Raw genomic sequence first — 13,173 nt, 5'->3', positions numbered from 1 at the left:
GCGCAGCTGCTGGGTTTTGAGGAGGAATCTGTGGACCTTAAGAAATTTGAGAGGCAACATACAAGGAACCCCCATGTGTTGAAGTCATTACTATATTTCGAAAATGATCTAATTCCTGCATCCTTGGCAAGGATGAGGAAATTCTTGAATAAGTGGAGAATCTTCCCTAAAAGAGTATTTTCTAAACCTTCAACTGTGACTTCCTTGGATAAATATTTTGCTCAGGTAGTGTTTACATTTTAATTTGCTTGATATGAGAAAACACTGGAGACTTCTGGTATTTTAGTAAAATCTGCTTTTTTACAGCCATATAAGTGGAGGCAAGTTGCATGCACACTCTTAAGAGGCAGCACATCATATTGAATCTCAGGAAGGCTTTGCACCTCAGTGCCTTTAGCTCTTTTCTAGCTCTCAACTTTGTCAAACTACTATTGCTTCTCTCTTTCTCTCTCATGGACATATGCCATACATCCTCCTCCTCTCCTTAGTTGGTTGTGGTGTGTTAGACTTTCCCATTCAAAACACTCGGCTATCTTGAAAACTATTTTCCAACCATCAACCCCCATTAAGGAAATATCTATTGACAATTTAAGAACATTTAATATTATTTTGTCAAATCTCAGAACCTAATTGGGCACACCCATAGAGGAAGAAAAATGTTCACAATAATCACACAGCAAGATTGTTTCAAAATGGTTCTTGTTGTACCAAAAACAAGAAGTTAAGATAAGTATCACACATCTAGATGATTCCAAGATAGTTTAATCTATGCCTGGTTAAAACTGTTTCTGGGGGGAGCTGAATATAACCTAAGGAATAATCATGTAGCTTAACCAAAGGGTATAAATATTAGTGTAGTTGTATCAAGTTGTATTCATCATTACAACTAAAAGGGTCAAGGAGTACTGTCCAGAGGGCCTTCCAACAAGGAAGACTTCTGGATGATATAACCAGCTGTAATTAGTATAGGAATCACTTCCTGTTGTTCCAACAAACTGCAGCTTAATGTTTAACAGAACAAACTGTTTTTGTATGCTTTGTGACAATCCCCCCTTCACACAAAATCAAGGTAGTAACAACCAGACCCAAATTGCATAACTTCAGCAAGTTGCTAAATCAGATGCTATAGGAAGGTGTCTACTTCTGTGACTAAGTTTACCTGAACATATGAATGCAAAAGTATGTGGTGGTGTGCAAAGCCACCCAGATTTAGATGTGAAATGTATTTGCTTTCAACTGGATAATTGAAAATTATCCTCAACACATGTTGATGTCAAATATTTATACAGGTAAGAAGGAAGCCTTTGCTTATAGGAAAAATGCACTCTGCATATACTCAGAGACTGTCCCATCTTAACAATTTTCATTGATTCATTGATTCATTCAATTTCTATACTGCCCTTCCAAAAATGGCTCAGGATGGTTTACACAGAAAAATAATAAATAAATAAGATGGATCCCTGTCTCCAGAGGGCTCACAATCTAAACATAAGATATACACCAGCAACAGTCACTAGAGGTACTGTGCTGAGGGTGGATAGGGCCAATTACTGTCCCCCTGTAAATAAAGAGAATCACCACGTTAAAAGGTGCCTCTTTGCCAAGTTAGCAGGCGTTTAACAATGTAGTAACAAGTTAGCAACTTTTAACAGTGTAGTAGTTTATGTACTATTTACAAGCATCATTAAATGGTAGCCTTTTTATAAGTTGTCCTTTATAAGTCTCTGATGAAGAACAATGCACTCTTTTAAGAACTAAGAGTGCAATTTCCTGGCATTGTGGAACTTGAGTAAGCATAGAAAGCGCTTAGAGAATGTTAAACTGGAAAGCTTTTTGTTAATGGAATATATATTTGATTGAAACTTGATATTTGATACTATTTTATTTATTTATTTATTTTCTATTTAAGACATTTGTATACCACCCAAAACACAAGTCTCTGGGCAGTTTACAACAAAACAATAAAAACAACAGATAAAGATTAAAACATTACAACAATTAAAATTTAAAACATTAAAACTATTTAAAACACAATGAAAACTATATATAATTAAAAGCCTGGGTGAACAAATGTGTCTTGACAGCCTTTTTAAAAGTTGTAAGAGATGGGTAAGCTTTTATTTCAGCAGGAAGTGTGTTACAAAGCCTCGGGGCAGCAATGGAGAAGGCCCATCCCTGAATATCCACCAGACGAGCCGGTGGCAACTACAGACAAACCTCTCCAGATGATCTCAATGGGTGGTGTGGTTCACAGCAAAGAAGGAGTGATATGGTATCTTCGAGATGACCCAGAGACCAACCTGGCTGCCGCATTCTGGACCAACTGCAGTTTCTGCACTACATATAGGCAGCCCCATATAGAGTGCATTGCAGTAGTCAAGTCTGGAGGTGACCAGCAAATGTACTACTGTTCTGAGGTCATTTATCTCAAGAAATAGACGCAGCTGACATATCAGCAGAAGCTGATAAAAGGCACCTCTGGCCATTGCCTCAACCTGGGACACCAGGTAGAGGTTTGTGTCCAGAAGCACCCCCAGACTGCATACCTGTTCCTTCTGGGGAAGTGTGACCCCATCCAAAACTGGCAGATCAAAATCATCTCCTGAGTTGCGACCCCACACAATAAGTACCTCTATCTTATCTGGATTCAGCCTTAGCTTGTGACCTGTCATTGAGCTCACCACTGCCTTCAGGTAGGCATTTAGGAAGGTTATGCCTTCTCCTGATGATGTTGACATGAAGAAAAAAAATTGAGTGTCATCAGCACCTTGCATCAAATTTCCTGATTATCTCTCCTAGCGGTTTCATGTAGATGTTAAACAACATAGGAGACAATATGGAACCCTGAGGAACACAATAGGAAAGTTCAGATTTCGAAGAACAACAGTCCCCGAGGGACACCATCTGGAATCTTCAAAGCAGTGCCTCCCACCCCCAACCCCCTCAGACGCTCCAAAAGGATACTATGTCCAGTAGTATTGAAAGCCTCCAAGAGATCCAAAAGGACCAACAGAGTCACACTTTCTCTGTCAATTCCCAATTGGGGATCATCCATCAGGCTGACCAAGGCAGTCTCCTCTGTATAGCCTGCCCAAAAGCCCGACTGAAATGGGTCTAGCTAATCAGTTTCATCCAAGACTGCCTGGAGTTGGGAGGCCACTACCCTTTCAATTCCTTGCCCAGCCATGGAAGGTTGGAGACAGGCCTATAGTTGCTCAACTCTGAGGAGTCCAAGACAGGCTTCTTCAGAAGTGGTCTAATAATTGCCTCCTTATGGCAAGGAGGCATCCTGCCCTCTCTCAGAGAAGCATTTATGATCTCTACTAGGTGTTAGCCATGCTGACAAGGGTCAAGAGAACAGGGGATAGGCTGCACCCAGATGCGTAACCAGGGTGGGGCAGTCAGGGCACGTGCCCTGGGCGCCACATGAAGGGGGGGCACAAGATGGCTGCCACCCACCAAAATCACAGGCCCCAGCGGGCACCGGCGCTGCTTACCGCTGCAGCTGGCCGGCGTTGGGCGCCCAGGCTGCAACGCCGGCGGACCTCGCACCCATGCACCCCCCACTCGCGCAGGCGCAGTGGTGGGCGGGCGCTCCCATTGGCTGGCAAAGCGCACGCCCCCGAGCTGGTTGAATCCTGCGCATGATTCCCTGCACAACCCCGTGGCCAAGAAGACTAAGCAGCTGCCTGCTGGGACTTTCTGCATTCCTTAGCCCTGTGAGTTTGTTTGTCCCCCCACGGCTTCCCCCATGCGGCTTCCCGGGCCAGGAGCCTTCCTTAGAGAGGTGCTCCTTCCTTAGCCCTGTGTGTGTGTATGCGTGTTTGTCCCCCCCCCCGGCTTCCCCCACGCTGCTTCCCCGGGCGCCTTCCTTAGAGAGCTGCTGCTCGGCTCCTTCCTTAGCCGTGTTTATGTTCGTTGGTCCCCCCCCCTTCCTCCACGCTGCTTCCCCATTGCCTTCCTTATTTATTTTACTATTGTTTACTGTTGGATGAGGGTTGCGCTCCTTCCTAAGCCCTGCGTGTGTGTGTGTGTGTGTGTTTGTTGGTTGCCCCCCTTCCTCCACGCTGCTTCCCCATCGCCTTCCTTATTTATTTTATTATTATTTACTGATGAGGGTTGCGCTCCTTCCTAAGCCGTGTGTGTGTGTGTGTGTGTTCCCCCATGCTGCTTCCCCCAGTCGCCTTCCTTAGAGTTGAGCTTCTCCCTTAGCCCTGTGTGTGTGTGTTTGTTCCGCCCCCCCTTCCCCCACATTGCTTCAAGTCTGATGTTTGGAAAAAAATTGCTTAGCTGGTTTCAAGTTCTTATAAAGAATTCTAGGAGGCAGTTATCAGTGTTCAAAGGCAACATGAGTGCAACACACATGCACAGTTCTTGGACCTTCCCAGCTTTTGATGAGCTAAAGCCTCTTTCTCCCTTTTTAAAAGGATTGTATACTTCAGTGGTCCCTCTGATATGCAGCAACCAGAAGGGTGTCCACAGTTCCTAACTTGTAAAACAAGGACTGTAGGGGTTCAAATGGACTTAGAAGCTTATTTCTTTGCCCTTCATTTGGGAAGCCCTTCAACTAGAGCAGGGGTTCCCAACCTGTGGCACTCCAGATGTTGCTGAACTTCAACTCCCATCATCCCCAGCTACAGTTTTTGTGGCTGGGATGATGGGAGTTGTCGTTCAGCAATGTCTAGAATACCACAGGTTGGGAATCCCTGAACTATGTCAAAATTATCTGAAAGATGGGTGTCAGATTGGATGGGGGGGCGCAATTTCAGTGCTTGCCCTAGGCGCTATTTTCCCTAGATACGCCTTTGGCCACACCACTCTGAGCAGCTTGTCCACATGAGTCACAAACTGGAACTGCTCCAACTTGACCACATAAGGTGTCACTGGACACCTCCAATTCGGACACTGTAGTAACTGTGGGGTCTAAATCCAAGTCAGCCCTAATACGAGAGATTTTATCCACAAAAAAACCCCATTAAACACATAATAGCGGGTAATAGATGGTTCCAAATTCTGATTCAAGGGAGGAGGGGCACTTACTAGCCTCTCGCAACCCTGAACAACTCCACTGGATGTGAACTAGCAGACGCAATAGGGTCTGAAATGAATCGCTTCTTTGCCGCCTGTATTGCCAAAGCATAGATCTTCAAATGTGCTCTATGTTGTAATCTGTCAGATTCGAGTCAGGACTTCCTCCACTTGCTCTCCAGTCATCTACCTTGCTGCTTCAGCCCCTGTAGTTCTTCCATATACTGAGGGGCCAATTTTGAAGTGGATTGGAGAGGATGCTTAGGAGTGATCATGTCTACTGCCCTGGCGAATTTGCTGTTCCAATGCTGTTCCAGTTCTCCACCAGGGCATCGACAGGATCACTAGCAGAACCAACACTAAATCTCCACAAGGCTTCTTGGAACCCTATTGGATCCAATAACCTTCTCAGGCATCATCTCATACTGTACGGGAGGAGGCAATGGTAAACCCCTCCTGTATTCTACCAAAGAAAAACACAGGGCTCTGTGGTCACCAGGAGTCAACACTGACTCGACAGCACACTTTACCTTTACCTTTAGTATTCCATATACTAAAACCACAAATTTTCATTTTGAACATTACTATAGTAAAACACAGTGACTGACAAGCAGATGAAGAATACTTAAGTAGTTCCACTGCAATTAACTACCTTGTACCATTAATTTCAATATCTGTCCCTCATTTTTTAATGAGAATATTCTGAGATAGTTGAATCTGACTTGACTGTAACCATAATTAAGACAATGTTTGTAGGGGTGAGCCTATACTTTTAGTATAGTCTGCCCAAGAAGTTTATTGGATCCAAAAGGATTCCAAGAGGCCTTGGAAATATTTAATGTTGGCTCTGCCAGTGATCTGGTTGATGCCAAGGTGGGGATTGGAAAAGCAAACTCACCAGAGCAGTAGACAGAAACACCACTAACGGTCATCTCTGACCTGTTTCTAAAATGGCCCCTTGGTATACAGAAGATCTACAGGGGACTGAAGTGGTGAGGAGTACAAGTGGAGAAAAGCTCTACTTGGGCTCAGGCTAAATACATGCAGCAAAGAAGCAATGCCCATATTGCATCCACAAACTCACACCCAGCAAAGTAGTTCAGGGTTTTGAGAGGACTAGTGAATCCCACCTTCCAAATCGAAATTGGGAAGCATCAATTACCAGGTGATGTTTTTAATGAGTTCCTTATGGATAAAATATCTTGCATTTGAGCCAACTTAGTCTCTCGGACCCACAATTACTGCAGTGTCTAATGCTCAGGTGTCAACTAACTCTCTTATGTGATTAGGATGGATCAGTTTCAGTTGTGACTCCTGAGGATGTGGACAAGCTGCTTGGAATGGTGCAGCCTACCACCTAACCTCTTGACCCTTGCCTGACATGGCTTATACTATCAGGCAGGGGGTTTGTCGTAGAGGGCCTGGTAGATATTATAAATGCTTCTCTGAGGGACGGCAGGATGCCTCCTTGTCTTAAGGAGGCAATTATTAGACCTCTTCTGAAAAAGCCTGCATTTGATCCTCAGAATTAAACAACAATAGGCCTGTCTCCAACCTTCCATGGCTGGGAAAGGTAATTGAGAGGGTATTGGCCTCCCTGCTCCAGACAGTCTGATTATCTAGACCCATTTCAAACTGGATGTTGGACAGGCTATGGGGTGGAAGGAAACTGTCTTGGTCGGCCTTATGAATGATCTCCAATTGGGAATTGACAAAGGGAGTGTGACGGTTGGTCCTTTCATATATTTCATCAGCTTTCGATACTATTGACCATAGTATCCTTCTGGAGCATCTGACAGGGTTGGGGGGGTGGGATGCACTGCTTTGTGGTGGTTCCACTCCTACCTCATGGACAGATTTCGGATGGTGTCCGTTGGAGACTGTTGTTCTTCAAAATCTGAACTTCTATATGATGTCCCTCAGGGCGGCATATTGTCTCCAGTGTTTTTTAACATCTACATGAAACCACTGAGAGAGATCATCAGGAGATTTGATGCTGGGTGTTATCAGTATGCCTTTTCCATTGCTGCCCTGAGGCTTTGGAATGTACCTTCTGTTTAAATACGAGCCTCCACATCTCTGACAACTTTTTAAAAGGCAATCAAAACACATTTGTTCACCCAGGCTTTTACTGAGATCTACAGTTTAACAGTTTTTACCATTTTAATACTGTATTAAATTTTAAATTGTGTTAATGTTTTGTTTTTATTTTGTTTTTATTTGTATTGTTTTTATTGCAAACCACCCAGAGATATAGGTTTTGGGTGGTATATAAATATTATAGAAAGATAGATAAATATTTTTAATGTTTGGTACTATTTTTAAAAGATTGAAACTCCAAAAATGTAAAAAGAAACATAGTATACTAGAATCTTCCCACTCCACTAACCAATAAACTTTCATAACTCATTTACAGCTGTGGATCAGTTCTGTATGTCACACCATTATACTGCAGCTGTAATGAATAAAGAAAATTTGTGTGTGAGCATCCCCCATATTGTTTAGAAGTTACCTTTGGGTATTATCTAACTTTGCTCCATGCCCCATGAGGTCTGAATAGAGTTTGACTTTCCTTCGCAGTCTACCCCCATCTCCCACCCTCGCCACAAATTTCCACCAGTACAGATTAAGAACATGTTCTGTGAGCAAACTACATTTTCTGTCTTAAAAAAAGAAGAAGCTATCCTTGGATTTTTTTTTTAAATTAGTGTAAATCACAGCATTAACGTTTTATTCAGGACTATCACCCCCAATCTCTCTTACTCTATGCCTTGCAGTGTATGATATTAATAAATCTATACATAAGGATATAAATCACTGTTTTCTGACTTACAAAGCATATGCCATGGCACATGAAAATATATCAATTTCTAATCCCGTTTTGAAGGTGACCCAGAAGCATATGATTGCCGTAAAACAGAAATAATGAATGATATAATACCACAACAGATGAAGGATGATATTGTAAGAGAATCTCAAAGATTTAGAGCTGTGCATATATTGTATCAGGACCCTATGTTTCCTGATTATTTTTAATTGAATAAGTATTGTAAATATTTCGAGTGGATACTGCTGCCACCTGCTGGTGACAGTGCAGAGTTTCAGGCAACCACCACATAGATGCAGGTTTTTCTTTAATATGTCCACAACAAAAGCCATATTTCCAAGACTACCTATCAGGAAATTACCTATAATGCTGTGTATTTGAAATTGACTTGGAGTAAGTTCAGTTCTCACAAAAGGGGGTTTAGGGTGCAAACTAATATAGTTTTTTCAATTTTGGAATTTGAAGGTAAAATGTTCGGACAACTTTTGCGTCTAATTTGCTCCCACCTTTTGTATTATGATATAATACTTATTTTTGAGTTAATAAACACAGAGTTTGCTAAAGGTGGGTTAATCATATATATTGGATGCTGAAGGTTCTAGAGCTCCCTTTTGGATACATGGCCAGTATTTGGATAGAGATTTTCCCCCCACCTTGCTCTAACTAACAAACTACAGTCATTCCTTTATTACTATCTAGCATTCAAGAACAGCTTGACTAAATCACCAAAGAATGGAAGTGGACAGAAACCAGACCAATGCACAGTACTATTAAAAAAAATACTTAGCAAAATATTTGATCCATATTCATCACAAAGCTTTGACTATCTGTAAAGCAGTTAGTTATAGAACAGCATGCACCACAGATTCCAGTATTAATGCCTTGGAACCATTTAATGATGCTCTTAGGAAAACAGGGCAAGTCACGAGTGATTATTTGGTCCAAGCCTTTCATATCATGGGGTCATGGTCCTATTCATACAGTGCTATGACTGGAACAAAGTTAGTGCAGTTACTGGACTGGCACAATGTTAGTAGCTCTGTAAGGCCCGTTAATGTATGTACAGTCCTGATGAGTAGACTTATAAGATTCCTTTTGCAATAAAAACTAAATAACTTTATGGGCTGGATCTAAAGGTACCGTTCCTCATGTTCAATGATTTCCAATTATGGAAAATCTGTTTGCATCTGATTTTAAAGATCCATCTTTCTTATTTATTTATTTATTCATTCATTCATTCATTCTCTGTGTAAACCACCCTGAGCCATTTTTGGAATAGAAATCTAATAAATAATAATAAATAAAGTGTTGTGCAAGAAAAGAAACTCAATCCAAGTAGAGTTGCCAGGTCCAGATGGTAGAAATTGTCAAAATCTTTCACCAAAAATGTAGAAATAGTTGCTATTATTCACTAAAAAGGTCTCTTAAAAAAAATCCACTTTGCATACAAATGTGCATAAATTTCACATATACTAATTGGTATCATATATGCATGCTTTGCTAAAAATAGGATGAATTGAGAATAAATACAACTCACCAGGCAGAGCATAGAACAAATCTATGCAATTTTCTGGATGATGATCAGCCTTGATGGCTTTAAAATAAGCTTGGACAAATTCATGGAGGACACCTCAGAGTATCAGTTCCCTGGCCCTCCTCCTGGAGGCGCCGCTCCTCCTGGCTCAGTTTGAAGCTTCCCTTGGTGCTGCTTCTGACCATCATCCGCATGGTTGATGGACCGGTCGTTGCACTGCAAGGCAGTAGGAGCACTGCTGGCAATGGCAGGGGGACAGGGAGACAGCTGGCTGGTGTTCGCTAGCTGGCTGCAGCTCTTTGTGTGAATGGTGTGCTGCACAAGCGTGCCACCAAGCTGCTGGTTGGGGGTGGGATGGGGGAGGACCAGGGCTCCTTGCATGTGCGGAGAGCTTCTTATTGGCTGGTGGCCGCGGCCACGCAGCAGCCACTGCTGCCATGACTAAAAAAGATAAATGGCTGGCGGACCATGCAGCACTGGTGACAGGTGGGTCCCGAACTCTGGACACCACCTCCTACATGGAAATAGTTGGAGGGGGTTCAAAACAGTAGGGAATTTGAGGCAAAAGTCATTATCTGGCAACCCTAAATCCAAGTATGTTTTACCACTGATGCAACACAAAAGTGTGCATAACTTCTTGCACAAGAAGAAGCATGAAAGCTCATGTAGAACCTGCCTATGATAACTGCTCACAGAACAGTGTAAGCAGCTATTTTCCTCATGGCTCTACTATACAATTAGATGTAATATTTATCACTATTTATAATATATATAGAACGTTTATTTTTACAAAGTGCTTTACAATGTTTATTAGCCTGGATCCAAATAAATTAGTAAGCTATTTCTGTTAGCCAAAGGTGCTGGCACAGTTCCTAAGACTGGACCATTCATTTGATAAGTGAATTTCTTGCAGTTGAATTATGTCCATTATTTGGGAAGTGCTGAGTTATTTCCCATTGTGTTTTCAACAACTTGGTTTCTTAACTTCTGTGTTTGGATCAGCTTCTAAAGATCAACTGCATATGCTGCTATTTGTTGTTGTTGAAATAAGTTGTTGGCCAATTATTTTTTTCTGATTCAATCACAAAAGGGAAAAAAAACATGTTGTGGCTAAAGTCATTGCAATCTTTAACTTCTGAAAATCAGATCTGAACAGAAAAAGGGGCCTCTAAAATACTGTGCAGGTTTTCTGTGTAATCAGAAAAGGACTTATTGATGTCATAATTAGGTCTCTTCTGGAAAACAGCTGCTTGACTCTGGCCTCAATTATCAAGAGGATGACGACATATAACATTTCTCTAGCTTTTTGGGAGACTATTTAAACAAAAATGTGAAGTCAGGGGAACTAATTGGGAGGGAGTGGTCCCTTTTGGCACTCCAGCCTCTAGTCTCTTGAACAAGTAAGAGCTTTTCTAATGTTGAGGTGTGTGTGTGTGTGTGTGCATAATTAACAAGAAACAATGCTTGTGGTAACTGTGTTTCATTCTGACATAAGAAGTTGAAGGACTGGTCTAGAAGTGTAAAGTGCCTGGAGTTACAAAGGAACCAATGACAAACATTAGCTATTTTGACAAATCATTTATTTCTCTTTTTATTTCTGAATCCATGATAATCAAGAGTCTTGAAGCACCTGTGATGCCTTATTTCAATTGCAAAATGTCATTTAGACCAGAGCAGTTAGACCACTGAGGTTACCATCAACTTTGTTGTGTAGCCAGTACATTATTTAATTTTGTATACAGTTTAACCCCATTGAATATTGAATCAAAGTTGAGTAAATAAGCAGAACAGTTGTTACAAATGTACTAAATAAATACACTGCCAGTGTTTTAATCAGATGAAGATCAATACTTTGTATATAAAGTTTTTGGGGGGAGTCCTGAATCAGTGAAGCCACCTAATGGCACAGTAGGGTAATGACTTGATTAGCAAGAGAGAGGTTGCCGGTTTGAATCCCCGCTGGTATGTTTCCCAGACTATGGGAAACACCTATATCGAGCAGCAGAGATATTGGAAGATACTGAAAGGCATCATCTTATACTGCACGGGAGATGGCAATGGTAGACCCCTTCTGTATTCTACCAAAGGCAGCCACATGGCTCTGTGTTCGCCAGGAGTCGACACTGACTCAACGGCACACTTTAGCTTTACCTGAATCAGTGCATCCCATTGCGATCCCACTGACCATATGCTAATGTACTATGCTGGTCAGGAGGGTGAGATTGTGTGGAGTTACATAAGCAGAACAGCCCACGTGTGGGAAGAGACCTAAATTCTACTACTATGTTTACCACACTTGAAAGCCCAGTTCTCACAAAGAGAAACTGAAGTGATAAACCTGTTTCTGTACCATTTCACACTATCTTTTTTAAAAAAATAAATAAATCATGGTATGTAGAAAACTCTTAGATGTCTTGCAAAAACTGAGAATAATAGTTTGGCATTCTTCCTGACATGCTGTTTTTCTCTCTGTAGAGATTTGTGTGTGTGTATATGCAGAAGCATCCATATATGGGGACCTCTCACTGAAGTTTGAAGTAGTGCAAGAAACAAGTCCAAAAACAAGTTTACTGCTTCATCTGCTGTTTGTATGAATTAAGCCACTTTGTACTAAACATATCAAATGGATTATTCAGGGAACTCCAACATACCCAAAGAAACACTTGTGACCACCTCCTGCCTTTATTAATAGACAGTAGAACTGTGGTATTATCAAAATATCCTGTCCATTTCCCCTTTTGTAAAATGTCTATTAAATTGTGAACCATTATTTCGAACTATGAAGTGCCTTGAGTGCATTGTCAGAAGGGCAGTATATACATGTGGTAAACAAAACATAGGCTGTGCCTTAGACATCATTTATCCTGCAGTAGTATTGCTGGATTAATTTCGTAGGGCTTTTTAAAATATTTTTTTGTAATATAATTCCTTGATACTCTAGTATTTATAAGTGTCTAAACCAGTTCCTTAGGCAATTTTTCAGCTACTCTTGGGTGACACATCAAGAAAATGAACACCATGCAGTTAGTGTCAAAACTTAATTGTAGATAACATGCTATTCATGTAGAAGGCTCTGACATGTTGGTACTGATGAGTCAATCAGGGTTAACGCAGGTCTGTGAAATCAAAGTTGTCAGGCCAAGGGTAGAAGCTGGAAAGCACTTCCTAGGATAAGGCAAGGTCAAGGTCATATATGTAAAGATCAGTACCAGTAGGCTGTCCAATAGGAACAGGCAAGATGTGTGGTCAGACAATCAATGGGCGAGTAGCCAGAGACAGTATACAGGAGAAGGCAAGTTAGGCAAGTGGAAAGAAGTCGTGCAAGCAGAAAGTCAGGAACCAGGGAGTCGAAGTAAGAGCTCAGTAGCAGTCAGGAAAGCTTTACAATAAAGTTGCTTCAAAAGCTGCTCAGACTGAGCTCTTAAATGGGTCTGCTCCAGGATCCCTGTTTCAGACTCCTCCAACCTCTTCTAGGGATTTCAATCATTTAAAGGAACTGTGACCTATTCCTTATAAGCAAATTTCTCTGGTGGGATGATGATTCTGTTGGTTGTAGTTCCAGGGAGTCCTCAGAGTCAGAAGATGGAGCCATGGGAATATCTTCTGGGCAAGGTAGGGATGGTAGTTCTTCCAGATCAAGTGTCTCAGGTGGTGCCAGCTCTCCTGCATTCTCTTCCTTGTCTTCTACGCTGATGGCTCTGATTCAGTGAGTGGACCCTCAGGTTTGTGGTGCATGGGTACAGAAAGGGGATCTGGCCTCCATTCAGGCTCCTCAACCCCTGAG

At 41.8% G+C, this 13,173-nt stretch overlaps 1 long non-coding RNA gene across 1 annotated transcript in view; it reads left to right on the top strand.

Annotated features, from left to right (window-relative positions):
* Positions 1 to 12,166, top strand: part of LOC128352446 (uncharacterized) — a 214,705-nt gene extending 202,539 nt beyond the window's left edge. The window contains exon 3 of the long non-coding RNA XR_008320420.1: positions 11,865 to 12,166. This is a non-coding gene — a long non-coding RNA (uncharacterized LOC128352446). The remainder of the gene's footprint in view (positions 1 to 11,864) is intronic.
* Positions 12,167 to 13,173: the final 1,007 nt, after the last annotated feature.

The sequence above is a fragment of the Hemicordylus capensis genome, chromosome 3 (genome assembly GCF_027244095.1).
Source record: "Hemicordylus capensis ecotype Gifberg chromosome 3, rHemCap1.1.pri, whole genome shotgun sequence".
Lineage (NCBI taxonomy): Eukaryota > Metazoa > Chordata > Lepidosauria > Squamata > Cordylidae > Hemicordylus > Hemicordylus capensis.
This window is presented reverse-complemented; position numbering and strand designations above follow the sequence as displayed.